Genomic DNA, 17081 nt, shown 5'->3' with positions numbered 1-17081 from the left:
ACTTTAGGTAAAGGTCTTCAATAAAGCTTTCTTCAAATTTCAGGAAGGCTATTAAGAAAGATCAAAGCACAAAAGATTTGTTAGTGGTTATTTATGAAATGGACTGTGGGTCCAATTATAAGCTGGTTTGCATTACTCTGGTGATGCAGTGATCACTGCTCAATTTCGCTTATAAAATAATTTATAATTATAGCTTACTTTTATCAAGAAAGCAGGAAAAAAAACCCAGGACACATTTGTAAATATGGGCTATGTTTCCTTATGTATATGGTATTACAGTTCTCATTTCTATTTCAATGCTATTGCCAGATTTCTTAATTTTTGCTAATAGTAAAACCTTAATCTCAAGATTTTAGCCTTCTGAAGTGAAGTCTTGAAGATTTTAGCCTTTGGCATTTCAATAAACATCTGCAAGCTTTGTTGAATTAATTGGATATGATTATTGTTAAAGTCCCATGATTAACCTGTTGATTTATATTATATGTATATTATGGTACATGGAATTATTTTATTGTATTCATGTATTAGTTTAGAAAAGAGCAGGATTTGTGGGAAACAACCAAGAGAGTAATACAGAGTCAGAGAAAATTTACCCCCAGTGAAGCTTAGATTATCTTAAGAAATACTTGAGCCCACTTCTCTGGGCTCCAGAGTTGCACAGCTGTTTTACCCATGCTGGAAAACCACAGATCAAAACCTGGAAAGAGTGGAAAATTCTGGCTTTCAAGGCAGGATGCAGTTGTCAGAAGCTGTTCACACAAGAAGCAGGCTGACACAATCACAAGCTCTGCAGTTGACCCTCCCTAAACTTTGAGAGGATGATAAGCTTTAGGAAGATATGCATATAGACTGTTTTTTTTTACTCTGTGACTCTGCCATGAACAACTAGTTTTCTGTTTCAAGACATTTCTGGTGGACACAAGTCCAGTCCCTTTTCTTAAGAAGAATGTGTTTCATCCAGGCCCATTTCTTACAAAAAATGCCTTAACAGCTGAGTTCTTCAAATGTGGGGTCTAAGATAATATTTTTAAAGTGCTTCCTTGGATACACTGAGGAACATTTAACAAATATGAACATATTTGGTAAAAGTAAAACAGAAAAGGTTTAAAATAAAAATAAAATATTAGCGCACTTGGGAAAATGTTTTATTTTAAATTAAAAATAAAGAGACTTACATTTCATATGATAATAGAACACTCACAAGGTAATTGTGGTTGACAGTTTTAAAAAATTCCCAAAATATTTTCTGGTTCATTTTCATGGCAGAAATGGATTTTATAGATACTTACCTCAGTGAATTGCTTCTGGTCTCTTTCATTGGTTCTTTTCCAGTTGAAATTGGATAAAATGTTTTCTAAATAAGCATGACTTGTTATTAGTATTTTTGTGGGGAATGTAGATCTCATAGATTTAATAGATTTTAGGGTTGGAAGGGACCTATTAGATCATCGAGTCTAACCCCCTGCCCTGGACAGGACAGAGTGTTGGGGTCAGATGACCCCAGCCAGGTATTTGTCCAATCTCCTCTTAAATACCTTCAAGGAAATAGACAGTACCACCTCCCTTGGAAGCGTATTCCATATTTTGGCAACCCTCACTGTAAAGAATTTTTGCCTGATGTCTAATCTAAACTTGCTTTCCTTCAGTTTGTGGCCATTGTTTCTAGTTACCCCGATGGGCACCCTGGTAAACATTGTATCCCCTATTTCCTGCTGTCCCTTCCTGATGAGTTTGTAGATGGTCACAAGGTCACTTGTCAGCTTTCTCTTGTGGAGGCTGAAGAGATTCAGGTCCAACAATTGGTCCTAATAGGGTTTTTCCTGTAAGCCTTTAACCAGCTGGGTGTCCCTCCTCTGAACTGTTTCCAGGTTATCTACATCCCTCTTGAGGTGCAGTGCTCAAAACTGGATGCAGTACTCCAGCTGGGGCCTGACCAGTGCTGCATAGATGGGAAGTATCACCTCCTTAGACCTGTTTGTGATGCACCTACTTATGCAAGAAACAGTATGCTTAGCATCACATATTACTTTATCACAATGACTCCTCGTGTTCATTTTGGAGTCAGCTACAACTCCGAGATCCTTTTCCGCAGTTGTGCTACTTAGAATGGTACCTCCCAGGCTATAGGTGTGTTGTTGATTCTTCCTCCTTAGGTGCAACACATGGTACGTACTTATCTTTGTTAAACTGCATCCTATTCTGTTCTGTCCACTGGCCCTTTTCCAGTCCTCCGGGACCTGTCCTGAGTACCACAAGTGCTCAAACAGTCACACCAGTGGTTCCACTATGACTCCAGCTAATTCTCTAGGTACCCTAGGATGAAGATCATCAGGGCCTGTAGACTTAAATACATTCAATCCCTCCAAGTGCTCCTTTACTAGGTCAGCGCTAACAATTGGTGGGTTGGTATCTATCTCATGTTTACCTAAAGTGTCATTGGGATGCATGCTTGTATCCATGTCCAGAAACACAGATGCAAAGAACTAATTTAGGAGCTCTGCTTTGGCCATCCTATCTGTTACCAGTTTCCCTAGTCCATCTTGAAGGGGCCCTATGTTACCCTGCACTTTTTTTTTTGCTTCCTATGTATTTAAAGAATGACTTTTTGTTATCTTTAACTTTTGCTGCCAGCCTAAGCTCCATTTCAACTTTGGCCCTTCTCACTGCTTCCCTGCAAGCTCGAGCCAAGCAAGTATACTCCTCCTTGGTGGCTACCCCCTGCCTCCACAGCCTGTAGGCCTCTCTTTTTGCCTCCAGGCTCTCCTGGATTTCTCTGCTCAACCAAAAGGGTTTCTTTGCTTTTTTGCCCCCCTTTATGTGTACTGGGATGGTCCCTTTCTGTGCCTGCAGGATCAATCCCTTGAGAAATGCCCACCCTTCTTAGACTCCCATCTCTCCAATGCTTTTGCCTATAAGTCCCTCCCTAACTAATCTCTTGAGCTTGTTGAAGTTGGCCTTCCTGAAGTCTAGCACTTCAGCCCTACTAGTTATTTTCCCACCTTTTGCTGGATAGTGAACTCTATCAATAGGTGGTCACTATCCCCTAAATTACCTTGTACCTGCAGTTCCCCTGCCAATCCATCCCCTTTGGCCAGCATCAAGTCATTTCCCCTAGTGGGAATGTTTACCTCCTGTGTTAGGTGAAGGTCCTGTAAACAGGTTAGAAACTTTTGTGAATGGGCAGACCTGGCTGTAGTAAACTAATAAACTGGGTTTTAATTTCTGAAAACTTGAAGCAGCTTTATTATTATCCATAATGGTTGTTTACCTAAATTCTTTACAAATGTTATGTGATTTAAAAAAAAGTTCACTCATCACTGAAATAAAGCCACCTATGGGGTAGAATATGGCTGCTTATTATGCACAGCAACAGATACAGTATGTTAGGAACTGGTGTAAAAATGCTGTAACTGAAACTGCTAGAGAGAATTTTTATAGCTAGAATGTAATTTTAATGGCTAGTAAGTTTATTTTGCCTAAATCTGAATCTATTGGAACTCTATAGGTTTGAAAGTTTATTGTTGATTTCAACCTGTTTGGCTTATATTCTGTTTAGAAAAGATTGGAAAAAAATCTGAGCAAAAGAAGAGTAGAAAGGAAAAATCCTATAGGGAAAAACCAGTAAAAATAGAACAGATAAATAGATTACAACTGCAGCTATTATTTACATTATCATGTGTAACCCTTCTGATAGACATGGGACAGCACTAGCAAGGGCTTACTTCAAATTTATTTTAATACCAGCTTTCCAAAACTGGCTCAAACCCTCACCCAGAAACCTGGGAAAGCAAATTTTAACTGGGTGTTCTAAAGTGAATAAACTTCCCCATCTGTAAGCAATATTCACCTAAAACAAGGTTTATTACAAGGGCAGTAGGATACAACCTTAGAGATGAATGTCACTATCATACATTAATTGAAACCCAATTAATGCTCTCAGTCATTGGCAAACCAGCCCAGGGGAGCTACCACCTAGCCCACTCAGTTGGGAAGGGAGACTCTCCCAGAGTTCCTGTCCAGAGACTCTACTGCCTTCACCAGCCAAAGTACCAAATTAACCAGAATAAAGTGCTGGGTAGGGAGGTCTGCACTGGGGTTGCTGCCACTGAAGCTGGGGAGCACAGCTAGGGTATGCTGCAGGGGAATGCTGCTCTGGCCCTTGGGAAGCACTGCTAGAGGTTGTTGCTGCTGATTGTTGCTCTGGCCACTACCACCAAGGTCACCCCTTTTCCTCCAGATTGCTACCAGAGGTTGTCGCCACTCCTCTCTGCCACAACCATGAGTCTCCACTGCTCCTTCATGCCACCAGGAGTCACCACCACAGCTTTGCTGCCACCTCTCCTCTGCCCGTTCCCTTCTAGTTACTATGCAACTCCAGCTCTTTTAGATCTTGACCAATGTAAGAGATTTTTCACCTCTTTTAGTTCAGACTGTTACCTGAACCTATTTAATGGGTTGTGCATTCACAAACCCATGTACTTTGAGAAGCTGATGAACTGCAAGGTCTTCCAAAGACAATCTCCTGCTTCTTACCCATATAGTCTTTGCCCTAACACTGAGATCTGCATCTCTGTACAGATTACAGTGAGTGCTGACCTTTCAGTGACCTTTATGTAATATTGCATTAGCCTACACACTTCACAATTTTGGCAGGGAGGGCTAGTAGACACAAAACCTGATGCACTTGTCCTTTAACACCAAATAGTAAACCCAAGCCCAGAAACAGTGAAAACAAATGAGTAGCCCCTGAACTCCCAAACAATCGTGCTAATGAGGATATGCAGATAAAGAATACACAAGGTCACTATTGTAGAATATAAGCATACCCGAGCCTCCATAACATAAGCAGGGTTACACATGCAGTTTTTTTGCCCATTCAGTAGCTATGTTACAAATGGTATTAACTGGATAAATAACTATTCAATGTTTCTTTTTATTCTCCAAAGCCAGTGTGGGGCCCCAGGCCTTACCTACCACACATTGCCAGTGTTCTGTGCTGTACTGAATTATTCATTTCTTCGTGACCTATTTTTATGTACTATCTGAATATAATATCTGAGTTCACAGACATTAATGAATTTATCTTCACAGCACCTCTGTGTGCTAAGGTGATACTGCTATCTTAGCTTTACTAAAAGAGAACTCAGCCATAGTGGTATTAAGGTCAGAATTAAGGACTCAAGACAGTCCATTACTTGTGTATGCCCAATCTGAGATGCCTAATTTTTTGTTTCCAGAATACATAGCATTTTTATAGCATGTATTTAAAGCACAGCCTTTAGCAAAGATTCATTGGTCCTGTAAGTACTTACCACTTCTACAAATTCGACCCCACCCTTCTCAAGTTGGGCACCCATAAAATAGGGAAAAAAACAAAATTAAGTGGTCAACTATTAAAGAAAAATGGGTTGTTTGTTCAGCATCACATGGACAGGAATGGAATCCAGTTTTCCAGTGTAACATTTTACTCTCTCAAACATGAAACCATCCTTTCTCCTCTTAAAATCCACCAATCTCATTCATTGCATGCAACAAATAAGGCAAGCATCAAGCATCTTACAAGCAGCTGTCTCCTTAGGAGGGAAATACAATCATGTAATGAAATGTGTGTTATAATATGTGTACATAACACGAAAGAATAAAAGTTGAATAGGCACCTTCATTCTGGTATTTCCAAACAGTTGAATACTTGATACATTCCAATCTTAACTTTGTTGTAACATTTTTCCAATTTAGTGTGCTAAGTTTTTTATTAAGCAAACTGTAAAATAAATGTCATCATGTTACAACTGTGATTCTTTCATAGGTCAACAGTTACTTACAGGGTGAGATGCACCTTACTATAAGGGTTAGACAGAAGTTACTTTTGTCACATTTTATATGCAATTTTAGCATAAGTCCCTTGAAAGTGGCCAAGATAGAAAGCAGATTAACAAAGACATATTATTATTTCAATAGGATTCTAGCTGACTGCATACAACTCAATTCTAATCAAAAGGCAAAAACATCAGTTGTTACTTTTAGCTGTGATTAAGCACTTTCCAAAAGTGTTATTCACACTTGGCTTAGCCTAATTTTAGTGACCTTGACAAACAGATTCTTATTCTACTTTTCCAGGCTACTAATGTTTTAATGCAAGCTCAATGATTGTTGATTGTATATCAGTTTAAGTACATATTATTTGTAACAGACTTCTGCTAGGTCTGTACCTGTTGGTATGGTCTGTCAGTGACCATGTCTACAGCCCTCAGCTGCACACAGCCTATCTGTACCTTAAATGTTCATGAATCAGAACACAAATAAAAAGACCTCACAAACCCACAATATATTATGTCCCTTTAAAAAAGATTCCTCCTTTTTAACCACCAAGAGATTTTCTCTTCTGAATTTAGTGTTTCCTTGCAATTAATTAGATGCATCTTCTTTTAACCTCTAATGAGTACAGCATCACACTGTTACACAAAATTGGAATTAAAGAGAACTCAAGAGATCATTTAGACCAGTAGGGACCAATTTTTGGCAGTTGTGGCAAAAATTAGCCTCTCACCTCACTCCCTTCCACTCCCGTACTACTCTGATCACCTTTCCCTGAATGATCTGCTCTTCTAACTTCTGTTCCTGCCCTGTGCTTCCTGCTGTGACCTGCTGCATGCCACACACAGAAGCTGCCTGTGCCACCTGTGGCACATGAGCCTAAGGTTGGCCACCCCTGATCCAAACCACACCCGTGCTCAGAGGAAGAATCAGTGCCACTCTGAATGGATGTCTTTTTAACTTGCTCTTAAAAACCTTCCATGAAGAAGATTCTACAGATTCCCAAAGTAATCTGTTCTGGTGTTTAACTTTGAGCTTTGATGTCTAAGCAATATCTTCTTTGTCGCAATTTAATCCTGTTAATACCTGTGCTATCCCAAGTCAACAATGTATAAACTTCCTCTCTGTAGTAACTTTTGCAGTAATATATATGAAGACTTTTATCATGACTTCCTGCCATCTCTTCTCAAGAATGAGCAAATCCATCTGCTCAAAGTTAAAGTTTGGGCATGTCTATATGTGCTATTAAGGTGAAGCAATAAACTCTGGCACTTATCGCACTGTGGTTTATTGCTCCCAGGAACTACGTTTACATGTGCACCCAGGATTGCAACATGCTGAGCCAGGTCAGAGCAGCCCAGCGTGACAGGGGATCCAGGGGACTCAGCCTGCCAGCCCAGGGCAGATTCAACCCGGCTTAATGTGCTGTGCAGGGGCATGAGGGTGCCACATCAGTATCTACACTTGCGGTGCTGTGGAGTAAAACACTCTGCAGCAGGATAGTACTTGCATTTACAGGTTCTACCCTGCTGCTCAGTTAATTAATTTCCTGCAGTGTAATGGGGCTGCATGTGTAGACGCCAAGATATTTACTATAGAGTTAATTAGTCTACTCCACAGTAAACATAGACATGCCTCTGTTGAATGAAGGATGAAGCAAAAAAAGGCACGAAATGCTTCAGTATAATAGCCCCCCCACCCCCCATCCCTCCTCACTGAGTAGTGGGTAAAATGACCAGTTGCCCCAAATTTAAGGGTTGTGTGACTGTGGCCAAAAAAATCTTGCAAATTGTCCAGATTAGGAAAATTAGTTCTGAATTGGCTGATCCTCCTTCCTACCTCCCAGATGTTCACATGACACCAGCTAGTATTGTGATGTGCGTACTGAGAGAAGAGATAATTGTTCCAAGTGTACCACTACATGAATACAGCTATAGTGCTTCCAGTTTGAGTGATGGCCCTAAGCTAGCCTGCCCATGGGGCTACAGTAACTGGACATGGCATAAAGTACTTCAAGTGTCAGAGGTCAGCAACGGGTCTCAGATCCATGGAAAAAAATACATCTCTATCCTGGATTTTTGGTGGTCACTTTGGTTGTGGATCCACTCTTTCCTTGGACTTGCTTTTACTAATACCATACTTACACAATTGTTTGTTCTTACCATTGTATCTCTTACTAGTTGTAAGTCATTTTGTGCCTGGGCCTTTTTTATTTTATGCCTGTATACTTGAACTATACATTTAAATTAATCCTTAGTGATTTAATCCAGTTTTGGGGGTGTAGGTTGTAGCCGTGTTGGTCTAAGGACATAGGCAGACAAGGTTCCTTGGGTGAATCTGATATCTTTTATTAGACCAACCCAAATAGTTGGAGAATAGTTATTAAGCAAGCTTTTGGGTTCAAAAACCCTTCGTCAGGCTAAGGAAGTTTCAGCAGTTGGTGTGTGCTCTTCCTGGATGGAATGAAAAGTAAAGAAGCCAGTGGCTGGGCTGGTATGCATACAAGACAGGTAGTCAGTGAAAATGTAGATTGAGGAGTCTGACTCCCCAGGTATCTCTCCACTTTCATCCCCCTTCTCTCTCTTCCCCCCCCCCCCCGCCTGTCTCTCACCCATTGACTCCTCAATCTACATTTTCACTGACTACCTGTCTTGTATGCATACCAGCCCAGCCGCTGGCTTCTTTACTTTTCATTCCATCCAGGAAGAGCACACACCAACTGCTGAAACTTCCTTAGCCTGATGAAGGGTTTTTGAACCCAAAAGCTTGCTTAATAACTATTCTCCAACTATTTGGGTTGGTCTTGTGCAGGCCGGGCCAGAACCCGGGCCCTTTCATCGCGCTGCACGCGGGCTGTGGCCGGCAGCCCGGGCAGGCTGGATCGGAGAGGGCGGGCACCGAGCTAGAATTAGGCACAGACATGTAACGGTTGATTTTAAGATTGTTTACTTACACCGAGATGGTCGCGGTGCAGGCTGGAGACTTGCTTGAGTTGCGGTTACAAAAGAAAACACGAACAATCACATGGAGTTTGCTAGGCTCCACACAGACTGAACTCCGGATGTCCAGGACAAGTGCGCATCAAAATAGAAAACTCGTCGATACATCTTATAGAAAGTTACCGCTCGAAGACGGGAAGAGGTGGGCGGTGGATCAGGCCGCCAAACTCCTCTGAGTAACACACAGGGCTTCAATGACCCTGCCGTGCACCCAGAGTCCCCACGAGATGGATGCGGAGTCCTCTTCGGCTTGGGTGGAAACTGCTCAAGCCTCTTATACGGCTAGCAGGCCAATCGCTAGCCGCCACATGGGAATAATTTAGCACTAGCCAATAGCGGGACACGGATTTGCATGCGAAGAGTGGGAACTCCTTCGCACCGTGCATTTCTGTGTTGCAAAGGAAATGCAACCTGCAAAGACAGCTGCAAAGTGGCGGCAACTCTCTCCCTTGCACGCGGGTTCTCTGTGCAGCAGAACTCCACCATGCAATGAAGCTGTAAACCCACGGGGATAATTCTTAGTGCCGAAGCACACACAAAAAATCAGACCTTTGGGTCATGATATCCCCCCTTGCTGAAGGCACAATAGAATTATACTTCAAACCTATCATCCGGGTTATTAACAACTCTGTCAATGGTTCGCGAAACTAAATGAGCAATAACAAAATCAGTCAACAATAAAAGTTCGTCCTCAAGGGATCGAATCAAATAATAGCCGGCACACACACATATACATAAAATGACATTCATAACAAAAAACTGGATGATCATGACTTCAGTGGGCGTCATGGTGGAATCGCGCAACAGGCCTTCATTCCTTTCGGTGATGTTGTCCCTCTCGGGGCCTCTCTCCACCACGCACTCCGAATCCCTGATCTGTAAAAGAACTGTCTTAAAATGGTTATTCCACTACTGTTTACAAAATCACACAGGACCGCACAATAAGGCAGTCGATCAAACTTATTATCACTATTAAATACAGTTATGTAAACACGATTCTATACTGGACAGCTCTCTCTCTTTTCACGCTCAGCAACTCGACAAAATCGTCGAGGAGTCATTGTCGCCTTCTTCTAGATAGTGAAAACCTAACTCGTAGGCTAGCTGCCATTGTCCCGTGTCCCCCAAAATCTGAAGCTGTCGCTTATTAAGTCCAGAACGCTGTAGGAGGAATCCAAACATGTATTGCTCCTCTTGCGTTCTCTGGCGTAATACTGGACGTTCGGATTCACGGCGTCTTGTGTTCTGAGCCTCAGTCGGGCGTTGACATTCCTGATCACTGGACAGTCTTGGCTCCATTAGGACACGCAGTCTTGGCAACTGATGAAGGAGCTTACTCACAGGATGATCAACCATTGGGTTAAGCACAATTCGCAAAACCACGATGTTTCTTTGCCCGTAGACCTTAAGACAACTGTCGATGCTGTCGAGGGTCACCGGAACGTTTCCAGGGTCTCGCAGGTGACGGTGAGGCCATGGTCGCATTCGCTGGAGCGGTGTCAGTCCCAACGTACATATTCTTGGGTTTCAGGCACAATACGAGACTCCTATAATAGCCAGTACAAGCTGTTCTGCACCAGTGTGCTCTGGTCATCCGTCATGCCATGCGTGGGCCTTTTGTTCGATCACTCCTGCCACAAGCGCTGGAATCGGAATAGGCCAGTGGACGCTAAACGCCACCATGTCAATGTCACTGCCGTGTCCCCTACTCCATGAAGCTTGTCTCACCAAGAAGCTTGCTTCTTCCTGGTCCAGGAGGTCGGACCCAAGCTCCACGACCAGACGTCCCAACCACACAGCCAGAGTTTCTTCAAGTCAGATACTGGATTCCCTACACAAATTCTGCAGTTCAGCTCTGGAACGAGCGTAATAGGTGGTAGCATGAACTGCACTCTGCAGACCGATGACTTGGCTGCTTGATGCTGCAGGCTAATCAATTTCTTCGCGAATTGTTGTTGCTGTTGCTGTTTCTGTCGGATCTGTAGTCATTGTTACAGTGGGGGTTGTTGCTGTCTGAGGCGGGAGGGGCGGATGCACTCCTCCGCTTGACTCCCCCTCCCTTCGGCAGAGGAGCGTGGTCGGCAGAATCGGCGCTGCGTCACTGGGCGGAGTTACCAGCCGAACACTTGCGGGCTCTTCCGAAGCTCCATCCCTCTCTTCCGGCTTCTCCACGCGGTCTTCCCTCTGTTCGGCGCCATCTTGTTGGGGCTTTTTAAGATCCCCTCTCTCAGCTGCTTCTCCGACCGCCCGAAAGGCCATACGCAGCTGGGTCTTCAAACTTAAAGTTTTATTCATTAGATCTGTCATAGTCTGAAAAGTTGAATTTAATTCTCCCCCCTTGTCGCACCGTAGGACCACTCTCTCATCTGCAGCGCGGTCCTCTGTCTCCGGGTCTTCGCGGAGCTTGGACGGATGATCACGACCTCTCAGTCTAGGTATTACCATGCAAGGGGAAAGCCATCCGATCGGCATCGGCTCTCCCATCTCCCGGGCACACCACGAGCAACGGACACACTCCCAGGTGGGGGTTGGGCTTACTGCGCTCGCCGGGTCGACTTCGGCGAGGGTTACAGCATCGAGGGGCCTGTACAGGACCCGCTCGTCGCTCATGATACACCCGAACTCCGCGGGGTGAAGATACACTTCTTTCCCTTCTAGGGCTCTGACTTCGGAAGCTCCTTCTTCTCCCTTTAGCGAAAGGTATCCCCGGATACATCTCCTGCCCGTTCCGCCCACCTGGTGGTACGCGATGTGTGCCTCCAGTTCTGCAACGCTTGCTACGCTGCGTCTCCCACTTCTCCAAGGGCAGTTCTCAACTAATTCTAACACTAGCGAGCCCTCTCCTGATCCCATCCTCATCGCCACGTGCGGGCCGGGCCGGAACCCGGGTCCTTTCATCGCACTGCACACGGGCTGTGGCCGGCAGCCCAGGCAGGCCGGGTCGGAGAGGGCGGGCGCCGAGCTAGAACTAGGCACAGACACATAACGGTTGATTTTAAGATTGTTTACTTACACCGAGATGGTTGCAGTGCAGGCTGGAGACTTGCTTGAGTTGCGGTTACAAAAGAAAACACGAACAATCACGTGGAGTTTGCTAGGCTCCACGCAGACAGAACACGAACAATCACGTGGAGTTTGCTAGGCTCCACGCAGACAGAACACGAACAATCACGTGGAGTTTGCTAGGCTCCACGCAGACAGAACTCCGGATGTGCAGGACAAGCGCGCGTCCAAATAGAAAACTCGTTGATACGTCTTATAGAAAGTTACCGCTCGAAGACGGGAAGAGGTGGGCAGTGGATCAGGCCGCCAAACTCCTCTGAGTAACACACAGGGCTTCGATGACCCTGCCGCGCACCCAGAGTCCCCACGAGATGGATGCGGAGTCCTCTTCGGCTTGGGCGGAAACTGCTCAAGCCTCTTATAAGGCTAGCAGGCCAATCGCTAGCCACCACGTGGGAATAATTTAGCACTAGCCAATAGCGGGACACGAATTTGCATGCAAAGAGCGGGAACTCCTTCGCACCATGGATTTCTGTTTTGCAAAGGAAATGCACCCTGCAAAGACAGCTGCAAAGTGGCGGGAACTCTCTCCCTTGCACGCAGGTTCTCTGTGCAGCAGAACTCCTCCGTGCAACGAAGCTGTAAACCCACGGGGATAATTCTGAGTGCCGAAGCACACACAAAAAATCAGACCTTTGGGTCATGACAGGTCTAATAAAAGATATCAGATTCACCCATGGAACCTTGTCTGTCTTGATCCAGTTTTCACTTTTTGTATGATTTCCTTTTGAATTCAGACCAGCAGATTTCATGATGTAGCCAAATTGATTTTTGCTTACTATATTTCCTTCCCATTGAGATAGGTTGTACTTATGTCCTTAACACTATTTCTTTAAGAAATTGCTACTTCTCATGTTTTTCTACTTTATATTTAATTTCTAAAGCATCTTACCTCCCAGTGTTTATAAAAGGTGATTTTCTTTTTCTCAGAGACTCAGTCACATCTGGGTGGATTTTCACAAGTACAGTAAAAGCTGCCTATCTAACTTGAGAGTAATCCCCATGCCAAATTCCTCATCTTTCCTCTCTTTTTTCAGTTTTATTTTTATTCTACTTTTTAAAAAACATTTTAACACTGGAAAAGCATATTTAACCTTAACCTAATTTTGTGAGGCAGGTGAACCATTTTTGTCTGGAATTAATATACATACAAACACATCAACTTAAAAGTGCACACATGGTATGGAAAATTTCACTCCAAAAATGTTAAGGTTTGGCAAAGTTGTAAGCACTTGTAAATAGACTCACATAATGAAAATGCGTTAGGCAACTATAAGTATATAGTATATAAGTAATATAAGTATCACTCACAGGTCTGTATTAACTAACAGATTTAGAATATCTGCATCATTTTAAATCATGCACAAGTTTACATAATTTTGAAAAAAAATGAAAATGCAGCCTATAACTTGGGCAGACAAGGTTCCTTGGGTGAATTTGATATCTTTTATTAGACCAACCCAAATAGCTGGAGAAGAGTTATTAAGCAAGCTTTCGAGTTCAAAAACCCTTCGTCAGGCTAAGGAAGTTTCAGCAGTTGGTGTGTGCCTATAACTTGGGGAATTTTTTATGTAAAACTCTTCAGGGTTTTTTTGAGTTTTCACTCCATGATGATCTAGTTATATTATTTTATATTATATTATATTTATATTAATGATTTCAAGGGTACGTCTATTCCTTTTCATATAAGGAGGTTTCCCATTCCTTTTGAAGTTGTAGTAACCCAGGAGGAATGAAACTACAGTCGATTTTAATTTCAGGGTCCTCCCTATGCCCTGTGCCCTTGATATAACTGAATAGATATTTTTTTTTCGGAATGTAGTGTTTTGTCTTATAACTGGATGTACTTTATTTTTAAGCTGGAAACTTCTTCAGTCTCATTTAAATGATAAATATAGTGGTGATTCTTGTCCTTAGATAAGGGATTGTGAACAGGCAATTATTTTTTTCCTGACATTTTAGAGAATCCACAATCTTGTTGAAAGGGACAATATTTTTATTCTTTTTTATCCTGCATTGTTTTGACTTCCTTAATACTGTGCATTGTCTACAAGCATAATGCTACTCCTTTAAAAGAAGTGAATCCTTGATCAGGTTTTATTTATTTAAAATACTGAGTTTTTCATTCCACAGTTTCATTCATTTCTCTGCAGACTTATACTCTTCTTCTCTATTTAAATATTTGTTTTATGAAACATTCATCTGTCTCCTTTGCAGCTGTCTCCTCAGATAACCTTCGTCTTTGCATGGCAAGAACATAATACCATGCTAAAGGAAGTCAGTATTTTCAGATTCTACAAAAAAGTGAAGACAGCATGCAAAAAAATCCAAATGGTGCATCAGCAAGGGAAGTGGTACATGGAGAAGCAGCAGAGTCTTGCTGAAATAAAGGCAATGCAGCCCAAAGTCTGTGTGTTATTCTAATTAAAAGGCTAGCTTATTTAAGTTTTCATGATAATACAGAACTCTGATAAGCTTCTGTGTTCAAGAGAACAAGCCAATAGCATGTTGCATTTTCTGTTATGCTCTAGATGGGATATATTCATTATCCCTGATAAAGGCATCCATCAGTACTCTAAAATGGTTTGAAAGAGTGGTTTGTGGTTCATGGAACATTTGCCAGAGGTTCTCATAAGAATACATTTACAGATTACAGAATTAAAGATACAGATTTACAGACTGCAATTCTGAATTGCAATTACAGAGAATACAGTAATCCTCAACCAGCCTGCTGCGGCACTATGGAGTACCTTGAGCTCTATTGAAGGGTTCCATGTAATGTTAGCACTATTAGGTATGCAAACATGATTTATAGGATAAACCCAGAGATTTCAAAGAGGAATCCATAGGGTCGAAAACATTCTGACCTGTTGTGGTCTTTCTGGATTCTTTGCAACAGAAAAATTGCTCTGTTATTTTTCTGTAGCCCAAAAAAGGTGAAAACTAAGAAATGGCATGTTCCAAGGGATGCTTTCAATCTATTGAGGGGTGCCTCAAGTCTAAGAAAGTTGAGAATTACTTTTCTAGAAAGTTATATAGTACTGGCTACTCCTCTTCTTTCCCAGATTGCAAAGAAAAGCCCAGATGCATCTAAAAAGTTGCTAGAGACATGAGAAAAGCCAACCTAGCTCTTTTCAGTAAAAGCCATACACAAAGGAAACACAAATTGAAGGTTTTTATACTTATTACTGAAGAATCCAAGTGCGTTCTGGTAATTCATTAAACATTTTGACTAACTTTGTCATGTACTGTCTCTTCTGACACCCTCTTCCCAGCGAAAAAGATCATGCAGCAGAATGTTTTGTTTCAATAGGATATTTCTATTTTGTTTCCATTTAATCTTCAAAATGTATTTTGCTACCTGCATATCTGTAAGAAAAGACTGGATCAAGGAATTGGTTAAGAACTGTAGGCATTTGGAGCAGGAGACTCTTTTTTGTCAGACCTATACTGTTCCCCCCCCCCTTTAGTGGTGAAATTCCCATAGATATACCAGACACATTAATTGTTTGCATTAATTCCCATGTGTGCCCCTAGTTTCCATAGGAAATCTGTCCTTTAAGCCAGGAACAAAAGATGTATATAGCTCTGGCCAGGACCTTGAGGGGCCAAGGCCAAGTTGCTATAGTCTGAGGTGAGGTAGTGGGCCAGGGCTGAGGGTCTCAGTCAAAGGAAATGGGCCAAAGGTGGAAAAGCTGAAAGCCAAACAAGGATCTGAGGCCCAGGGGACTAGGTTTGTTGGCTGGGTTAGGGAGCCCCATGGGAATTACAACTGTGACACCTGTGAGGTATGGTTGTGGCTATGGGAATGGCTGGAGGCCATGATTATAGCCCCTAAGGCACAGTTAGGACCAGGGGTCCACATTTAGGGTCTGTACTACCCCAATAGCCTCAGAAGGTAGAGAAGCCCTAAAGGCTGTCTTAAAGGGGACATATACCCTAGTGAGAAGCACAGAGGGGCAGGACTGAGCTTGGGAGTGAAGAAGCCCTGAGGCTGGAGCCAAGAGGGAGGGCATCAAAGAAGATGCCCTGGCCTCTAGAGACAGTCTCTCCAGTGTAAAAAATGTTTAACAGCAAAGTCATGGCAGGGGGCATCAGACTCTGGGGTCAGACCCCTGAACCTCCTATGTGGTTTCTCTATCCCAGGGGTAAAGGAACAATGCCAGACGTTCCCTTTAGTGGTGAGTATATAATGGAGTGGAGTTGTCACTGCAACAGAGAAAAAGGCAACTGTCTCTTTCATGCTGTCATTGATGCCTCTGCTAGTACAAGGCAGCACAGAGGAGGAAACTGTCCCATTTGAATATCCAAGGTACAAAAGTCTGAGAACAGTTGGGTGGAGAAAGGAGAATGAGATTTGTTGAGTATAATACTGAAACTGGGAACTGGAGTGAAGACTGGGACTGATTAGGCAAAAAAAGAATGGCACTGGGAGGCATGGTGTTAGAGACTAACTGAGAGCTGGGGGGGGGAAGAATTTGGGGAAATAGGAACCACATGGCTGGGGATGGGGAACACTGAGATGAGATAAGAAGCTTACAGGAGACACTAATGTTTTTTAGGCAAGAAGACAAAGACTGGGGGTATGGAGAAACAGAGGACTTAAGACAGTGAGCAAAACTTGAACTAACTATGAAAAGAGATCTGGAAGAGAAGCCTGAAAGAAGCTGGAAAAAACTGGAGCTGGGTAGGAATAAGAATGGGATAAGGACCTGGTGGTGACTGGACTGAAACAGGTTGGAAAGAACAGGACAGATAGGCCCACATTTGGGGGAAATAAGCAGATTTGTGCCCACTATAACAAACTCTCCTTCAGAGACAAGAATGGAACCCAAGATTTCTAAGTCTCTCTGTTCCTATTCTGTCAGCAAGTATCTGTGAAATGTATTGCAAAGTATGTGTCTCATGCAGCTCCTATACATGTTCAGGGAGGCTGCTCCAGTGTACTGTAATTACAGCGTATCAGAGCAGACTCAACTAATTGACTTTGCCAGCGTCACGTGTATCAGTGTTCCTGCACTGAAAAGTGGTGGTGGCACACTTTAAACTTATTCAAAGAGATTTAGTTCAAAGTACTGCCCCCACCATTTTTCAGTGTGGGGGTGCTGATACATGTGAGACCCTGGGTGCTTTAAACTAGCATAGCTTTTGGTGCTGTGCTAATTAAAGCATTCCTTCCCCCCCCCGCACCACCTCCCAGAGCAT

At 42.9% G+C, this 17081-nt stretch overlaps 1 protein-coding gene across 1 annotated transcript in view; it reads left to right on the top strand.

Annotated features, from left to right (window-relative positions):
- LOC109283280 (connector enhancer of kinase suppressor of ras 2) overlaps nucleotides 1–17081 on the top strand; it is a 280861-nt gene that overhangs the window by 152607 nt on the left and 111173 nt on the right. The gene's annotated exons all lie outside the window — the stretch shown is intronic.

This window comes from Alligator mississippiensis, chromosome 8, assembly GCF_030867095.1.
Source record: "Alligator mississippiensis isolate rAllMis1 chromosome 8, rAllMis1, whole genome shotgun sequence".
Lineage (NCBI taxonomy): Eukaryota > Metazoa > Chordata > Crocodylia > Alligatoridae > Alligator > Alligator mississippiensis.
Note: the sequence above shows the minus strand (reverse complement) of the source record. Positions and strands in the feature narration are given on the sequence as shown.